Source organism: Gouania willdenowi, chromosome 4 (assembly GCF_900634775.1).
Source record: "Gouania willdenowi chromosome 4, fGouWil2.1, whole genome shotgun sequence".
Taxonomy (NCBI): domain Eukaryota; kingdom Metazoa; phylum Chordata; class Actinopteri; order Blenniiformes; family Gobiesocidae; genus Gouania; species Gouania willdenowi.
The window spans coordinates 22,365,488-22,385,199 of record NC_041047.1 but is presented as its reverse complement, the minus strand read 5'-3'; the positions used below and the strand labels follow the sequence as shown (position 1 = coordinate 22,385,199).

At 37.7% G+C, this 19,712-nt stretch overlaps 1 protein-coding gene across 1 annotated transcript in view; it reads left to right on the top strand.

Annotated features, from left to right (window-relative positions):
* The first annotated feature begins 16,190 nt into the window (after positions 1-16,190).
* The window catches only part of sema6bb (sema domain, transmembrane domain (TM), and cytoplasmic domain, (semaphorin) 6Bb), a 184,605-nt gene continuing 181,083 nt past the window's right edge, over positions 16,191-19,712 (top strand). The window contains exon 1 of the mRNA XM_028444268.1: positions 16,191-16,423. The gene's annotated coding sequence lies outside the window, so the exon portion shown is untranslated. The remainder of the gene's footprint in view (positions 16,424-19,712) is intronic.

The following is a 19,712-nucleotide window of genomic DNA, read 5'->3' as shown; positions in this document are numbered from 1 at the left end:
ATAGGTTGGGGGTTTAATCCCAGAGCTATAACTGTCAAAGTGTCCTTGGGCAAGGCACTGAACCCTAAGTTGCCCCCAATGGTCAACTAGTGCTTTGCATGGCAGCTCTGTCCCATTTCTGTGTGAATGTGAGCATGAATGAGTGAATGAGCTGATAATGTAAAGAACTCTGGGAATACTTCAATGGTGAAAAAAAAGTGCTAAATAAATAAAGTCTATTTACTTCATGAACATCTTTTGGTATCATGGTTTTTGGTAATGCAATAACCATTGGTTCATAACTAGGGATGTCCCAATACATCTTTTTCACTTCCGATATGATAGCTACAGTATATTGCAACCTTGAGTATTGGCTGATACCTATATCAATCCGATACGATATCAGCGCAAATCATACATACTTTTTTTTACTTATTTTGTAGTGTGGAATGTTAGAAAAGGCTTGATCAAGTGATGTCACTCAAACAGAGAACAATAGTCAGCAACAGTAGGTATGAGAAAAACTGACCCATTTACTATTAACCAATTGGTTAAATACATTTTGACCTTCAACATAATATCTACAGTATTGAATAATTGAATAAATACAATATAATATATACCAAAGATTTTAGATGTAGTCCGATAAAATCTGATATTTATTCGTTTTTTTTTGTTATTTTTTTTTACTTTGTCTGCACATGCTGTCAAAGGTCAACACTATAAGAAGGGCAGTCTTTTTAAGACAGCAATGCATGTTTTGTTATTGCAATTAAATAAATGAATTTATTACTTTATTGCATAATTGGGACCATCACCAGCCCTCCTTAATGAAGGGTAAGAGACACTTTATTAAAGGGAAGATATAAAAAGAGAGGGCAGTGTTACACTGATATTCATTTTCGGACCGATATCCGATATCAACATCAGATCGCGGGACCCCTATTAATAACCAAACTAATGTATTATTATCATTGCACATGATGAAAATATTCACACAATAACGTATTATGGTTTCATTGTGGATAATCCATCATGTTTAATGACAGTTCAAAGAACTTCCTGCTGGATAAAGAATTCGCTGAATTTGGCACATATTTTGCTTTTTAATATCCTTGGTAATAATTTATTATTACTGATTAAGGGTTGAAGATGACATTAGCCTATAGCCCTCAGTGCAACACATGCTGAAATGTGTCTGTGACATGCAGTTGATGCTGTGAGCCCTGAGAGGGCAGTCTTTACTCACTGAGGTAACTCACAGTATCATTATTATTATCATTATTATTAGCTGTGGCCTCTTCCTACACAGAGCTCATTCAATCTCACTGACATTTGTCTATTTTAGAGCTTCATGTAAAGCTCATAATAAACACCATGTATGATAATGATTATATAACGTTTAATGTGAAGAAATGGTGAGGGAAAGTAAAAGCGTTGTTCATATAAGACATTTACTGTGTATTTATCTGATTTTGTACTGCTACAGTTAAATAATCTAAAACCAGCTTGTGCAATGACTGCTTATAAATGCCATTATTCACTCTAAAATACATTTTAAAATGTGTTTTTACAGCATTCATATCTGGACATTACTGTCAATGCTCAATTTCTAAATCTAGACAACATTTGATGCAACTTGTGGTTACACCCTAAGTTAGTTAAAGGTAAAATACTTAGTGTCCAGACTCTGTATTTGCCTTCATAATTATCTGTGGCCTGTCAGTTGTAATGTACCAGAGGATTTTAACATTCTTCTCTTATTTATGCCAATTATTATGTTTTTTCTGTTCATGTCTTCTTTTTAAAGTCTCTGATATTTCAACCTTTTAACAGGTGTCTTTGAACACCTGTGAAAGCGCTTTCTAAATAAAATGTGTCTACGGGTCACCCCTTTTTACCTGAAATTTTGAATTATTTGAATGATTTTTATTTTATTTTATTTTTTTAAAGAAAAACTTTGATCAGTTCTTTATTTATTTATTTATGTATTTCCTAACTCTTTTGAGATTAACTGAATCCATGGCCTATTAACAAAAAGGAGTTTGGACATTATTGTGACTTTAATTATCTATAAATGTTGTTCAATTATTCCTATCCTTCAATAAATTAGGCTGAGTTTGTCATAATTTTTTTCATTTCAGTTTGTTGAGTTCAATTTCTCTCTGTTTTTAAAGTTTGGGGGAGAATAATTGTTTCAATATTCCATCCAACACATCCATAAACCTGTGGTATGAAACATCAGGGGCAACACAATCACAAAGTAATGATATCTATTTGCACTGTTTTATGTTTACTGATAAAGTCCAAGCCTCCTGTCTTCTGGGAATGGGTCACCACTCAACCATTGTCTTCATATTTATCTTCGCACCACTTTCACCTTGTGCTATTCATTTTCAGCAGCCTTGAAGACAGAGAAATGATTTCCCTTCCAATAATCTCTGAGCAGCTCTGCCTGGATTCATCTCCATTGTACCATTAATGGGAATCTTATTTCCAACATCCTGCAACAAATTTCCGGAGGCCTGCAACTCAAGGTATCAGTAACACACAACGCAGCGACAAATCATCCACAGGTTGAAAGCTGATACGCACCTTTGCCCCAGTACAATCTGCCCCAATATCATATTAATAGGGTAGAACTAATACACCAGAAGGATGTGGGAGCAAGGCTGTGTTAAAATGTTATAGGAAACAGGCTGACCTTGAATCACATGCTGATAGGAAAAACATTTATTGTTAATTTCCTCTCAAGCCAACCACAATAATCAATGCTTTATTGCCAGAAATGAATAAAAAGCATTTCCTAGGCTCAACATTCTTTAATGGAACTATTTATATTGCTGCTTTGTTCATTTAATGAATACATGTTATTGTTTGGACAAAACTTCCCAATAACTTCTTTAGTTTGGTCCAGAATACACCAGTGAGATGTTAGTGGGGTATGAACCCTAGCTCTAAGGTCTATGGACACAGGTCAGATAGTGGAGCCCAGAGTTCACAGTTAATATGGTGATGCTGCTTTTAGTTGTTATGCTGCAAAGAAGTGGAACAAACTGGCAGCAGAGCTGAAGTCAGCATCCAATGACTGGGAGAGATTTTTTTTTCTTATTAAATAAATTAAAATGACTATTGATTAAAGGTTTTTATTGCTGATGTTGAAACTCTGTTTATTGTTGGTTCTTTTTTTTTTTGTAGAACTTCATCAATCATGTAAAACACATTGAATTGCCTTGAGTATAAAATACAAATAAATTTGTCTTGCTTTGCCGAAGTTCATAACTAGTCTTTCCCTATTACATCTAGAACAACAGATCATGGTCAGATTCAGATTTCATGAAACCATGACTTATTACAAGCACAGTCATGTTTGTCTATGTCTATTCTCATTGTAAGCTAATTTTATCAATGTCAGCTTTAGTTAACAATAATTCTCTTGTAAATTATATCAAGGAATGACAGAATTTTCACATTATCATGGCAGTAATTGTTCATTTCAGTGCACGTTGATATTTGCATGGACAGAGACTCAGCGACTGTTCCTGTGTTGAAGTAAATATAGTGTAAACATTGTATATCATGCAGATCATTAGCTGGTTTTCACACTGTTACTTCAGATGTTTGTATAAAATTACTGTTTTTAGGGGCCACTAACTTGTCTGACTTGAATTTACCAGTTACGGCTTACAGCTATAAATAAATGATATATGTAGTTAATTTTCAGAAATTTAAGACTCAAGATTCAACTTTTCTTTTGGAATCAAATGTTCACATTTACATCTTGTTTTTGTTTGTTTTTTTATTTAAATTGTATTTTTTTGTTTTTGTTTAAATGTACCAGGTGGGTTAATTTAATCAAGTATTAGGACAAGTTGCCGGTTGTCATAGATTTTTTCTGCAGTTAAGTTTTCATTGCCTCTTTAACGTACATGGGTTTGTATTGGTTTATTCCAACAACCTAAAAAACATGTTTGTTGGAATAATTTCTATACTGACTCTTGAAATTAAGTTGGCTACCGTAAATATCAAACAAACATTAAAAAAAAAACATTCAGTTGCTATTTAAGTTACTCAAAGTTCTGAGTGAGTTCCATTCAGAATTCTGCTTCCGTAAAGGCATTCAGTACAAACCGCTATTCTCATTTGAGTGAACCTGCATCAATTAGGTTTCTTGTGACGCTGTGTGTCTGACACCATGATGTCTCCACCCTCTCGAGAAAAATCTCAAAAAAGATCAGATTTCATGATTAGTTTTATATTTAAAAAAAACAAAAAAAAGATTAGTTTTATATTTTCTGCCAATCTATTTTAATGTCACGACAAAAACTTCAGGATACTTTTTGAAACCTTGGTATTCTGACTAATTCTCTTAATTTCAAAGAATTTAACTCATTTAGGTGTTACCAAATGAACTAATTCAATTAAGTTGAACCAATTATTATTTTATTTTTTTATTGTTATTTTATACGGTGAACAGAGTGCGGATGATAGAAAAGTTTATTTCCTAAATCAGAATTTTGAATTTGATTTTGAAAATCAAAGAATAAATGACTGCAGTTGTGAAAAACCTGTATCACTGCAAAAATGCAAGATCCACTTTAAATGGCTTATTGCTTTAATTTTCTACTGAACTAATTTGTTTCATTCTAACAAATCACAGGATATATATGTATAAGGCATTTAGTATGTTTATTATACTTAATTTGCATTGTTAGTATATATTTATGTGATATAATCAGTGACATCAGTGAAAGCCAAATGGAATCAATGCCATTGCAATTACATTGTAATTACATCATACTGTTGAGTGATGAAAAAAAGGCTTAAGTACCTTATACAAGCTGCAAAATATGAATTAATGTAGAATTTCAATGACACGTACAGGCTGTTACCCTAATATACTGTATATTCTACTTTAATTTTCGGTCTCATTTATATGTTTGTAGTCAAATACAAAGTTTGCAAACTGCGACAGTTTCTATTCACCTGAGTGTAATGAAAAATGAACATTATGAGAGAGTATCCATTAGGCAAGTGGGAGCTGAAAATGAAAGCTCATAAAAGTCATTAAGTTTATGCATTAAACTTTCTTTTATTTTTTATTTTTTGCAAGAGTAACGGTCTTTAATCTTTTGAGTTAAATTGCCCTGCGAGGACACCCTAACTGGCTACAGACGTTTTACGACTGTTGTGCCTTCAGCTAAAAGGATATTGGAAAAGTGATTTGTGAGGAACCTTGAACAGACCCTAAAACACATAATCACAAAGATTTGCAGCCAATGGTCTGAGGACATGTGAGATACCAGACCACTGCATGCAGTGGTCGTGCACTCATTTTTCACACTTTGTTAAACGACTGTTACGTTTTTGAAAACCCATGACTGGGGTTTTTTTTTTTTTTTCCCATATATTTTTGGAGAGTGTTACACCCCTGAGCCCTGTTAAGAGGTTAACTGTCATAACAGAGGTGGAAGAAACACTGATGGAGCCGTCTTGTTCTGAAATATTTACCGTGTGTTTGTTATTGTGCTGTGATTGTATTCCATTTGACAGCGACGGTGCAGTGTTGTTGCGTTTCCCAAAAGTAAAGTCGTGATGTTTGGTGTTTACACTTTTCTTTCCTTCCCCCCAGTTAATTTGGTGTTGATTCCTTTTCTTTAGGTGTTTTATTTCTTTCCCAGCCTTTTGTTCATTATAACTTTGCACTGAAATCATGTCAATCTCACTTCTCTCTCTCTCTCTCTCTCTCTCTCTTTCTCTTCAAACCCGACCTCATTTCCTCCTTGTCATCTCTACTCTTCATCCATAACAGATTGATGGATGCCTTTGCAGAGACCCTCTACGGCAATAATGAAGTCTCATTTTGGGCTCACCTAATATAAAACACGATGATCAAGTCTGTTTACACATCAGGGCAGTAAAAAGCTGAAGAGTAATTATGACAGATTTACAGCACATACAGTAAGGTTGAATTATTATTGTTATAATGAACTCTGGGATCTTTACGCAGATAGAAAGTATGACATATTGTATAACAACCTTGATGCCATTTGTTTTGAACAAATCATTCAGGGCAAAATGATTTGTAATTCTAAGCAAAAAAAAAAGTCTGTTTTTCAAACCTTTTTACGTCACTGTTTAAATGTCACATTAACAACATATCAGAGAAGACCTCGCTGCTTTGATATTTAGTCTGAATAAAGATGATAAACACTGACTATTAAGGTCATCACTATGAATTTTTTACTCAACTTCACAAATACTGTGACATTTTGAAATCAAGAATCCATTTTTACCTCAGCGTGGAAGGTAATATTTTCACCAGCGTTTATTTACTTGTTATCTGTCGGCAGGATTACGTTACAAGTACGAAATGAAATCAACCAAAGATAGGCATAACCTACAGTGGCCTTAAAAAAAAGCTCACAACACAAAATGAAGAACAACACAACACAACACAACACAACACAACACAACACAACACAACACAACACAACACAACACAAATTGCCCAGATGCCACAATGCAACACAAAACAAAAATTCATATAAATACATTTTTACTTCCGTTGTTGGTATTGACTGGGCAGCTTTTGTGTTGTGTTGTGGCGTTTGTTATTCTACACTCAGGGCATTGTGGCCCAATGCTACAAACCTAGATAATTATATTCCAGATTAATCTCTGTTAGCGGGATTCAGCTAACCAAACATTCCCTGTCAGAGAGCAGCTGTCTTACGATAGTCAATCACAACACGCTAATTTAAGCCAAGTGGTTTCAGCTTCGCTACGTGCGTGTTCGCATGATGAAAGGGGCGGAGATTGCAGTGTCTGACCAATCACTACAATGGAGAACCTGGCAGAGCGAGCGTCTTCACCGGAGGAACAGCTTATGATCTTCAATAAATATAATGAGTTTAAATCCATAATGACAGCGAAGAGCAAAAGTGCTGTGCACCAGGAGGCGGAGCTTTTATACTCACTCAGATTGGATCCACTTCATCACTTGGTCCCGACCAGGTTAGGTGTTGCTTAAGTTTAGAATTATGAATAATTAAAATCCATCATTTAGACCAGAAACTGCAATGTTGTTACAGAAAAGGCAGGAATGAAAGAACCCAGGCAGGAAGCCGCTGACACTGTTACTGTTAATAATTATTTATGATATTAATCCATTGGATCATGGGGTATTGCATCCAATGGATTACTATCATAAATAATGTGACGCTTTTACGCATTCACATGAATGTCAGCTGTGCCTCGATCCGTATGCGTGGACGAGTGAAGTCATTTATGAATTAATTCATTTATTACTTCACCCATCCACGCATACGATCGAGACACAGGCTTCATCAGCTGATTGTAGATGAATCCATCAGATATAAATCTTTCCTAAATGATGTCATCGGTAAATGAAAGGATTGCATCGATGTCTAAATATTCTCTCTCCTGTCTGCTGTCAGATCAGATCCACACAGTGACATGTTCACACATCACCTTTTATTGGACAGCTCGCTTTCTAAGAGAACTGATTGGTCAGGAGGCGGGACAAAAACGAAATCTACTCCCGACCAGGCCAGCCATTCAGCCTAAGTTACCATGATGATTTAACTCCGTAAGACGTTAGCCAGCTTCGTAGTCCAGCACACAATGATTAAATCCTGGAAGTTAGATAAGAGGTAATCTCCCTTAAAACATATCCCCAAAGTGTTGTTGGTGTTATGTCTGTACAGTGGGCATAACTAGTGGGCTTAACACTGGTTTATTTTGTTAACTACATATTCAGCATTGTTCTATTTCTACCCTGGGCTCAACATTAGTCTATTGAGTCAGCACTGTTCCTATGTGCCGTAATCATTGTGTGATGCCTGGTAGAAGTTCTGACGTTGACTGATAGTAGCTGTGATGAGTGTGAGAAAGACAGATGTAAAATAAACTAGATGGTTGTGAACACATCAGCGTGTACACGTGTTTCCTGGCTACTCTGCTCCACAGATACAATAATAGGGTTCTTAATTTTGTGTTGCGTTGTGAGCTTTTAGGGCCACCGTACTTACGCCATGGAAGATTCCATTAAATTTTGGAGGTGACCTGGGTCAATATTCTGGATCAATACTCTTCATTGGCCAACTTTCAAAACTTCACATCTTGTTCTTTAGTAAATTGAGATATGATTCACTGATCTGTATTAAATTTGACAGAGTTATGTCGGGTTGCTTCGTCAGTTAACTCATCGAGTTCCATTCAGATTGGTTCTGGGTTGCATATTTCATCACAATTTTTACCCCAAAAATGGGGGTGGGCATCCATTTGAACCTACTCTATGGTTATTTATCTATGGTTAGAAATTTCTTTCAAATCTTTAAAATGTGAATGATCATGGTACCATGATCAGGATCACTGATTCAGATAACTTCCAATATCTGACAAAGAGGATATTTGGCTCTTGGTGGAGGTTTGCACTCTTTTTTGTAACGTTAATGGTCGCTAACTTTTTCTTTTTTTTCATCTCCAGGGTCATCCATTTGCATCATAGTGTAACTGCTCCACCACACAATAGTATTCTGCTTTCAAGCTCTGCTCTCTGTGTTCACCCCTTTCCCCCAAAAACATCTGTTGGGATTATTGGAGTTTCTAAATGAGCCATAGAAGTCACAGTGTGTGACTTTGACTGTCACACACAACTTCATAAATCGTCCCGACAGTTAAATTAATAAATGCTCAGAGTCCCCCTGCATCACCAGTGCTTTAATTTGTCCCAGTTTGGGAACTAACGCATTAGATTATTTCCTTTCAAAATTAGAAGTCATTGGTGCTCCAGATTATCCTCTATTATACAATACATGCTGAAATTGGCGCACATGGAAGACACTCCAGTTAACCCCAATTTACATCCCAAAACTTTCCTCCAACCTGTCACATATCTGATTCATTTTAAACTGATTTGTGCAGTGCTTTGAAAGTTTTATGGCATTTCTGCTATTATTAATGAGACTGCCATAATCTTGGATGTAGAAATGTTGAACTACTAAAAGGAGATGGCCGTGTAAGTGGAGTCATCATGAAGTTACTGCGTCTGATCACATGAGGACCTTCACACAGAGAAAGTGTCTTTGTTCGCGGCTTGGTGAACCATGTGATTACTTTGGTGAGATAGAAAGTGGTCCATCATTACTTTTGAAATGACTGCACGCATGTAGGCACACACACACACACACACACACACAGAAGGAAGATAGATCTAAAGGGTGTGGGACAGTCTTGCCCCTCCCCTTTTCCCATGTTAATTTTAAAAAAAGCACACATTCCCCATCAAAGGATGTTGTTTCCATACTCTGAGCTGTCACGCTCACATTGCAGCTCTTCTCCTTTTTTAAAAAAAATATTATTATCATGTTCAGGTCTACTGCCTGCCTGCTCTGACACACTTGAGTGTGATGAAAGGAAAATGGGAACAAAATGAACATTTATTTATTTATTTCCTGTTGACACACGTTATGACGGGAGATGAAACGCCATCGACTCCTTTGCAACAGTGCCGCGTAAAGTTTCTGTGGCCTGAATAATTTCTATGTAAAGTATCTGGAAACAGAAACAGAGAGATGATATGCAGATTAAAAAAAAAAAAAAAGATGAGCTGTTAAATATTAGAACAGTGGGACGATACTGTCAGCGTTAGTGCACAGTGCTTACATTGTAAATACATAATGAAGACTGTTTAATAGAGAATAAATAAATATAATAAATCCAATACATGAAAAACTTGTTGTGTGCTTTTGATGAAGAAAAAGCATTAATTTAAGCAGGTAAATTAGGAAATGTGACATGTAGGTGTAAGATCTGATCATTTACTTTTGTGTGGTATTTTAAGTAACAATACATTATATGATATTTCCCTTTGGTTTTACAGTCATCCAGGTAAGACATAAGATAACTGTCTTTTATTTTAAAAGCAAAATATTGAATATGGATTAAGGAGACTGATCTGATGAGAGTGTGCACTTCATATTCCCCAGCGTGAACTTGGATTAAATCAAAATACTCTACAATCGAGATAAATTACAGGCAATCTCATCATCACAACCATAACCTCATACTACTGTAATGCAACTGGAATTAGTTTAAATAACTCGGAAACTCAAATATTAGTTTGTCCAAAATGAATCATTTTGGGGCTTGTAAAAATATACCTACAAAAGTGCCTACTTATATAAATTACACTAAACATTATGATAACATTTTCAGGAAAAAAATGATTGCTAATTTGTGTATAAGTGCATTCCAGTGTTCAATTTGGGTGGAGTAGAGCCGCAGGGAATAATAGTGATTTCTCACGCTTTAAACACACACTCACACACACACAGCATTGCCTCTGCAGAGTGTGTGTGCAAGGATACACTTAAAGCGTTTATCTAAATCCCTCTGAAATAGGGGGATTTTATTTGCAGTATTTTACAGTATGAGCAGATTTACTTATGCATGCTGGGCACATAAAGCTGTGTCGTCCACAGTCGGTGGGATAACTGTGTGCTAAGAAAGAGGACGGAACATTGGTGGAAGGCTTTCTGGACTTACAAGCTGATCTGGTTTGCAAAACAGAATGGTGATCATCATTCTGGGGTGGGTGAAACTGTCTGCTTGGATGATGATTAAGTTGTCAGCAAGGTGTCCAGTTGGGCTGCATGCAGGTTTCCTGTGTATGGGTGCACTGGTTTCCCAGAGATGAGACATAGATGCAGAGATGTACCTCATGTAATACTTGCATTGATTGGGACTCTTCATAAAATGGAAACAAGTTGTAAATATGAAGGTTTTAACATCAAGAGTGAAGTAGAAGCAAAATAAACAAAAACTAAAGTATTACCTGACAAAATTATAAACATTAGTTCAGAGTGGATTTTATATTAACTGTAATGAAGTGGTGAAGGTTTTCAAAAATAATAAAAAGGGACTTTCTTCACTTGAATTCATTGTTTAAGTTTGAAATCTTTGAAATTAAACAAAGCAGTTCATGAAAAGGATCATTCAATGACAGCCTTTTTTGTTTACATGTGAAATAGTTTGTTTCATGTGTGTTTGTCCATCTTATTTACAACTACTTTTCAGCAGCTGAAGTAAAGAATGGTCAGACTGCTTTGAGGTGTATTAGGATTGCATAAAGACTGACACAGACACACACAGTCACGCATGCATGCACACTCACACGTGCACATCCTTCAATGCCTCAAGAAGTCATTACTTCAGCGATGAATAATTTATTATTCTAACCCTAAAAGTGGCTTTGGCATCGAGCCATTCCATGGTAAATTACAGCGAGACAGCAGTGGCATGTTCTCATATCTTTGTTGATTCCCAAACACAACGGCTCCAAACATCGATTTTTTTAAACGAAACAAACAAACAAACAAACAACAGTTCAGACTACAGTAATGGATCCAACTTTAGGTTTGCTTTTTCTGCACCAGGTTGCAGGGTTCTTAAGGTACACTGTAAACTTTGTTAAGCTCATGGATGTGTAGCATTGTCAACATCACTGAGATCACCTCTGAAGTCATATCAATAAATAATGTGATCTTAAAGGCTGAGATGTTACTGTGAAAGGTTCGATAGGATTGGTGAAAAGCTTATAATTCTTTAAGGCAAGGCAAACGTATTTGTATCGCGCATTTCATAACAAAGCAAGTCAATGTGCTTTACATGATCAAAAAGTGTAACAGAAAACATTCAACAGCTTAAAATCAATAAGAACATTTAAAATCATCAACAAACACATTACATCTACATGACCAAAAATCTCTCTCTCAATCATATGCAGTAGAGAAAAAAAGCCTTTAACTTTGATTTAAAAATGTTCACATTGGATGCTGACTTCAGCTCCGCTGGCAGTTTGTTCCACTTTTTTGCAGCATAACAACTAAAAGCAGCATCACCGTGTTTACTGTGAACTCTGGGCTCCACTATCTGACCTGTGTCCATAGATCTGAGAGACCTGCTGGGTTCATACCTGACTAACATCTCACTGATGTATTCTGGACCAAACCCATTCACAGATTTATACACCAGCAGCAGAACTTTAAAGTCTATTCTGAGGCTGACTGGGAGCCAGTGTAAAGACTTTATTACTAGAGTAATGTGCTCTGACCTCTTTGTTCTGGTTAAGAACGATGCAACACATTTGTTTCCCCTTGTTCAACGATTTTGATCAGGGCTTTGAAAACATGTATTCTAAACCACCAATGGAAGTGTGTTACATTACCAACTTGAGCCTTTAAACATCAGAATCATGGTAAATTGTGACTGCATTGGGAATGTATAAAAGTGAAGTGATATTGGTGGGATAGGATATTGCCTCTCATTGATTGCAAACCAATCAATATAAACCTAGATAATGACAGAATGGAGTTTTCATGTCCCCTCATGTGGCTTTAAATGAGTTAATGGATTGGAAATGGTTGGGTACCAGTTAAGCTAGTGATACAAAGTTCTATTCTGGAGTTAATAGTCTTTTTCAAAAGTCCTTACAGGAGAACGTATGAACAAATCAGGTTGAATAGCCTCTTGTAACGTCTGTGTAGCCTCTCTTATGATTTTTTTTTATTGATCTAAAACTGATGAAACCATGGTTATTTGGTCTCTTTCTGGTACTTTCCCCAGCAGAACCACCTGATTGTCCAGACTGGGATGGAAAGAAATGCTTACTGTTCTGCTCTAAAAGTTCTCTGAATAGACTTAGTGATTTTTATTCAAGTGACAGCCTTGTGAGAGGACATTTATTGTTTTAGAAATTTAAAATGAACCTAAAGCAGTGCCCTGGGTTAAGGTGGAACAAAACTAAGCTGTAGTTAACAGGGTAAATATAAATCTTCTATTATTAATTGTGTAGAAAAAGTTTAAAGGGGTTTATCGACTGAGTGATGTATTTCTATTGATCATTTTTTAAAAGTCATAAAACAAATGTTTTTGCTCAAAGACTATAGGCTGAAATAATTGAAAAATAATTGGGAAAGTGCTTTTGTTACTGCCACAGAACACATCACAAATACAAGAATAAAAATGTTAACAAAGACAAAAGAAAGAATAAACAATAAATAAGTGTATAATTAAGTAAAAGACTGTTAAAAATAGGGATGAGAAACACACACATTACAGTAGTAGAAAAAAAGTAGGATAAATAATAATAATAATAATAATAATAATAATAATAATAATAATAATAATATACAAATATATACCAATATGATTCAGATATTTACAAAAATAATAAAAATATGCAAATGTGATTTAGATATGTACAACAATCAAGCTGTGAAGTTACAGAGATGAATTATACCGTTTGATTGCCACAGGCAGGAATGATTTCCTGTGGCGTTCTGTGGAGCACCATGGTTGGATCAGCCACGATCTGGTGCTGAAGGTGCTTCTGTGACTGAGCAGCACATCATGGAGTGGGTGGGACACATTGACCAAAATGGATTTCACCTTGGACAGGCTCCTCCTCTCTGTCACCACTGTCAGAGAGTCCAGTTTAATCCCAACAACGTCACTGGATGAGTCTGTTGAGTCTGTCGGCGTCTGCGACCCTCAGTCTGCTCCCCCAGCAAACAACAGCGTAGAGGATCGCACTCGCCACCGCTGACTCGGAAAATAGAGGCGGCTTTGGCCCTTCCTGTAGAGGGAGTCAATGTTCCTCCCCCAGTCCAGTTTATTGCCAATCACCACTCCCAGGTATTTGTACTCCTCCACAATGTCCACACTGACCCCCTGGATGGAGACAGGGCTGACTTGCCTCTTGTTTCTCCTCAGGTGCACAATCAGCTCCTTAGTCTTTGTCACATTGAGCTGTAGATGGTTCCGCTCACTCCATGTGGCAAAGCTGTCCACAGCAGCCCTATACTCCACCTCGTCCCCCTCCCTGATACATCCAACCACTGCAGAATCGTCCGAGAACTTCTGGAGATGACAGGTGTCAGTGCAGTAACTGAAGTCCGAAGGGGAGAAGGGGAGAGTACAGTCCCTTGAGGGGCCCCGGTGTTGCTGACCACTTTGTCAGACACACAGTGTCACATACTGTGGTCTGCCAGTTAAGTAGTCCACAATCCAGGACACAATGAAGGAGTCAACCTGCATCTCTGTCAGCTTCTCACCCAGTAGAGCCGGACGGATGGTGTTAAAAGCACTGGAAAAGTCAAAGAACATGACTCTCATAGTGCTCGCCGCCACGTCCAGGTGAGAGTAGACATGGTTGAGCAGGAAATTGATGGCGTCCTCAACTCCAACCTTGGGCTGGTTGGCAAACTTTAGTGGGTCCAGGTGTGGTCTGATAGATGGTCGGAGCTGCACCAGGATAAGGCTCTTCAGGGTCTTCATGATGTGGGAGGTCCACGCAACCGGTCTGTAATCCTTGGAGAAGCTGGGACGTGGCGTCTTTGGAACAGGAACCAGGCAGGATGTGTTCCACAGCACAGGGACCCTCTGCTGACTCAGGCTCTTGGTGAAGATGTGCTGGAATATTCCACAGAGCTGCGAAGCACAAGCCTTCAGTACTCTGGGGCAGACTCCACCAGGTCCTGCAGTAATTCCTTGTGAATTGGGTTGTTTTATCCATCATTGTGCAATTAGTATGTATAACTAGTAGAGGTAGGACTATACACTGAATTCACAATACGTTAATGTGCAAACAATACGATGCAATAATTTGGGGAAGGAAAAAAGACAAAAAACAACATGCTTTAGTTGACTTTAACCATGCACATAATAACAAACTTACGCTGGGTATGACCTTTCAGCTCAATGGGAATATATAAATAAATAAAAACACATCTTGCGATACCAGCTGTACCCTCGGTGATATATCTTATGATGTTTTAATGTGTTGTTGTATTGCTATAATATTGCGATATCTTGTTGCACGATATATCATCCCACTTTTAAAAACAAGTCATTCATACATGTTACCATGCTCTTGTGTAAAGCAACATTAACTAGGCATTTGAACCACATCAAGATGTTGGGCGTACATGTTCATTTTTAGAAATAAACTCATGAAATGACTGCATTATTGATTTTATGTCATGCAACTATTAATGAAAGGAATTATACTAACTTAATCTATATGGTTCCAACATAAGCCAACTTGTAAATTACTATGGATGACCCTTTCTTCAAAGGGATTTGTTTGTTGTAAATTAAGTAAACCACAGTAGGATTACCCATCACCAGAGGTGTAGAATACTGATATATCCTACTCAAGTAGAAGTACTGTTACTTGATTTAAATTATACTCAAGTACAATTAAAAAGTAGCTCAGTTAAATGGTACTCAAAGTAAAAGTTTCTTTATGTTAATTTTTGGTAATAAATCTTGCACAATTGGAACTTAATTTATTGTCCAAAATGGCATCGGTATAAAATAAAAGGTTTGTCAAAATGTACAATTATTTTTTTTTAAATAAAATAACGCCAGTGAATTAAATTCTATATAGCTACACAATCTGAAGCCAAGAAAGTGGTAAAATGCTCAAAAAAGTACAAGTACCCATAAAAGCTACTCATTTGCTGTAACGTGAGTACTTGTACTAATCAGTTACTTTCACCTCACAATTAAGTCTGATTAGGTAATCAATTCCATTCCAGTGGCTGCCAGGCTCTGCTTCAGGTTTTGTCTCTGCCAGGCTCCAGGACTCTCCTGTGGATGACAACAGAGCTGTAGATGCTGGAGCACAAACCACAGCCTGGAGCTCAGCGTCGTGTCCTCTTCGTCCTCCTCCTCCTCCTCCTCCTCCTCCACCTCCTCCTCCTCCCTCACCGGAGCGCAGCCTCACCGACGGGACCCGTTCCTGGGAGCCGGTAAACGGCTGTGTGCGTGCACGAGGGGACGCATGAGCAGCAGACAGAGTGGGAGTGTTTTCTTTCTTTCAGACCTGGGTTTGGAAAAGACGCAGCAATGACAGAGACGCAGCAATAGGAGCAGCAACATAAAGCAACTACTGTGGGACTGACAACGTAGCACACTGCAGCTGGATGTGTCCGTACTCTCTCCGGACCACTCGGGGACCTGTGACGGCTGTGTTTGTGGAAGTACCGCTGCTGCAGAGTCTAACGGGGAATGCCATGTGTCGTTGCGCCACATAAGAAGCTCTTTGTGGGCTGTTGTGAACCGGGGACAGGTGGTGGTGGTTTGGGGTGGGTGGGTGGGGGTACGGGGTCGGACTCACACCCCCGGACACAGTTGTCCCGGCGATGTCAGGCCGACAAACGGGATCAGTTTTTCCCAGAGACAGGTGCGACAGGGAGGAGTAGTTTTTTTTTTTTTTTTTTTTTTTTACAAAGAACCTGCGTAGGATCTGGTGAGGCACCCAGGAGCCTGTTTTCACTCATCATCACACTCGGATTGTTCTCATCTGGTGGGACACACACATCCAGAGTTGTTCCTCATCTGTTCCTCAGAGGTAAGAGGACCGAGGTGCCCGCTGTGATTCTGCTTTTAAGGCTTTTTTCTGGCTCTGTTTCATGGAAAACCACATAGACACCAAAACAGAAATCATCTGCTTTTTTTTTTTTTTTTTTTTTTGGGGGTCAGTGTTATTTCATACTGCGTAGGATGCAGCAGGACAAGACTGCTTTCAAAAGTCTTCATTGGTCACCAGTGATCTCATGTTTAAAAGTCTGTCATTAATTGATTATAGGATCCCTGGTCATATTACTATGAGATTATGTGACTCATCCACTTGACCTATAACAGGATCATGGGATTTTAAGGAGAAAACACCCCCAAAAACATTGATTTCTGTTTAATCATAAAAATACAATCCAGTGAGTGGTTGCACTGTTTATGTATTTGTTCTTTGTTTGTCCAGTGTGGGCTTGTTGTGCTCTGTTTTAGGGTTTCTCAAATGGGGGTACGTGTACCCTAGGGGTACGCGATGACACCACAGGGGGTACTTGACACAGAGAGAGAATTTTTTTTTTTTTTTTTTTTAAATGGGGTTTTATAATGTTTATTTTTTATTTAAAAATGATAATCTTAACTAAATATTACCAGTAACACACACAAAAGGATAAATTATACTGAATAATAAAAAGAACAGACAAACAACAAAATTACATCAAAAAACACACAAAATGATGATAGAAATTATATTGATTAGAAAATGAACTAAAAATACAGGAGGGAGATGACCGGAAATAATAAAAACTATAGAAATAAACTTATTCAGACGGCACTAAATACTGTCTCATTCCACTTATTTACAAAATGAGATTCTTTCAAGTGTGTGTTATCATCACTCGTTCATTCCGTCATTACGCTCTTTTGTTTTTTCTCAGTATTCTGAGCAAAATGTTGTAGTCGGCACAAAGGGGGTACTTAGATAAGAGAAAGGGGGTACTTGGGGCCAAAAAGGTTTGAGAATCACTGCTCTATTGTTTATTATCTCCTGCGAGTTCTTCCACATCTTTCTACAGTCAAGCCCATGATGTCCCTGTTGGAGCCTGCAGGGTGCTGTCATCTCATGGCTCCCCTGTAGTTTGAAACCTGTTAACTGTTCGATTAAACAGGAGAGCATTGAAAAAAAAAAAAAACATTTATTATTTTGGGAACAAGAACTTTAGAAACTCTGATGCCTGGCTGTATCCCAGTTTCCTAAAGTTTTCAGTTTTCTTTTCTGCTAAGGGGCCTTCTTCTTTTGTCCAATTTTGAGGTTTGTGGACTGGAAAGAGTGAGGCAGGGAAGGGAAGTGAGTTAAGTCCCTATGGGTAAGGCCATTTCTATAACGAACCCAGTTTAAGTGTGTGTGTGTGTGTGTGTGTGTGTGTGTGTGTGTGTGTGTGTGGAGAGACATTGAAAGGTAAGAGCAATTCAGCTCCTTGTCCACAGTGAAGGTAGAAACAGTCAAGGGAATACCTCTACGTCTCAGGATAAGATCCTCACTAATTTCTTACTTTCTGTGTAGTCACCTGTCCTGGCAGCCAGGCTGAGGCTGCCACTGCTGCTGTAGGTTACTATACAGATTCTTCTTCTCTGCTGCTCAGCTCTGACAGATAAAGTCAAGCACTGCACTGTTTCAACCATTCCTCTGGGCCAGAGATGGGAAACTTTTATCACAGTGGTGGCAGCACACATTTAGATTTTCTGATCCGAGGGCCACAGACTAGAATAACAACCAACAGGAACATTGGTACGGGAAAGAACAATGGTTTTAAGTGTGTTTTTGTCGTCGCTGTTTGTGTTCTTTGAGTCGTTAGTGTTTTTTTTTTTTGTTGCTTTTGGAATTTTTTGAGTCATTTTGTGTTTTTGTTGTTTTTGAGCCACTTTGTGTATTTTTGTTGTTCTGTACGTCTGGAGTAATGTAGTTTTTTTTTTTTTTGTTGGTCAATTTGTGCATTTTCTTGTCATTTTAGGATATTTTGAGTCCTTTTGTGAGTTTTTGTTGTAGTATAGGCGTCCGGGTCTCTATGTCTAGGTCATGGTCGTTTGTCCTTGGGCAAGGCACTTTACCCACATTGTCTATATGAATGTAGTGTGTGAGTGAGTGTTTGTGGTGGTCCTGGGGGACCAATAGCGCACTATGGCAGCCTCGCTTCTTTCAGTCTGCCCCAGGGCAGCTCTGGCTACAGTAGTAGCTTACCACCACCGTGTGTGAAGTGAAAGAATAATGCACATCAATCTAAAGCGCTTTGAGCGTCTATGGAAAAGCGCTATCTAAAATCCTACGCATCAATATTACTATTATTATAATTAATAATAACTATTTGTGCATTTTGTTGTCATTTTTGTATATTTTGAGTCCTTTTGTGAGTTTTTGTTGCCATTAATTGTGGTCTTTGTTGTAGTTTTTTGTATTTTAGGTGTTTTTAGAGCTGTGATTTTGCTCATTTTATTGTCATTTTGTGCTTTTTGTAGCCATTTTCTTTATTTTGGGTGTCATTTTGGGTGTTTGTTTAGGAGCCACACAAAATGAAACCACTTTTCCATGTCTCTTCTATACTAAAAGGGAATATGCACCTAGTTGGAAAACTTCGGAAAACTATGATTTTACACAAGATGCATAAACTTCTTTAATGAAACAAGGATTTTTAATGCCTGATGGATACTTGTTTAGAAGGATGACAATCCAAAGTGTCAAAACATGTGACCACTGTCCTTAAAGCTATGCTAATCTGATAGTTTGTATAGAAATCAAATGCAAATCCATTTCTGTGTGAAAATATATCTGTTATGCCTTGAGCCTCTGGGTATCCTTAGACGTAAGTGAGTAGATAAAAGGCTGAAATCAAATACTACAATTGGTTACAAACTAATCAGAGTTGGAAAACCAAGAAATGAGTTGATCATTTAATTTAAATGTGCCTATGTGACTATCAGTTCTTTGCAGTGATTAAAAACCCTTTGAAAAGAGTGGGATTCCTTTCTGCACCTATTGAAAGGGCCTAAACTTAATCTGTGTGTGAAAAACCACAAATCTGAGGCATCAGTCCTCCCAAATTAAAATGCCTCAGTGGGGGTTACGATTGAACAGGGAATATTGTACGGCAAACACAATGGAAGCAATTAAAAAGCAGTTTACCTGATGTTTACCTCGATGGGCTGGAAATGAAAACAGACTAGTGGATGATCCGCGGCAGGAAGGGAAAATTTGGTTAGCGCCTGAAATAAAAGCAAGGCTTTGATTCATTAGAAAACTTGGATCACAGGGCTCAAGCAGGCAGAGGGGCTGAGCTGCTTCAAGGTCTCAGTGC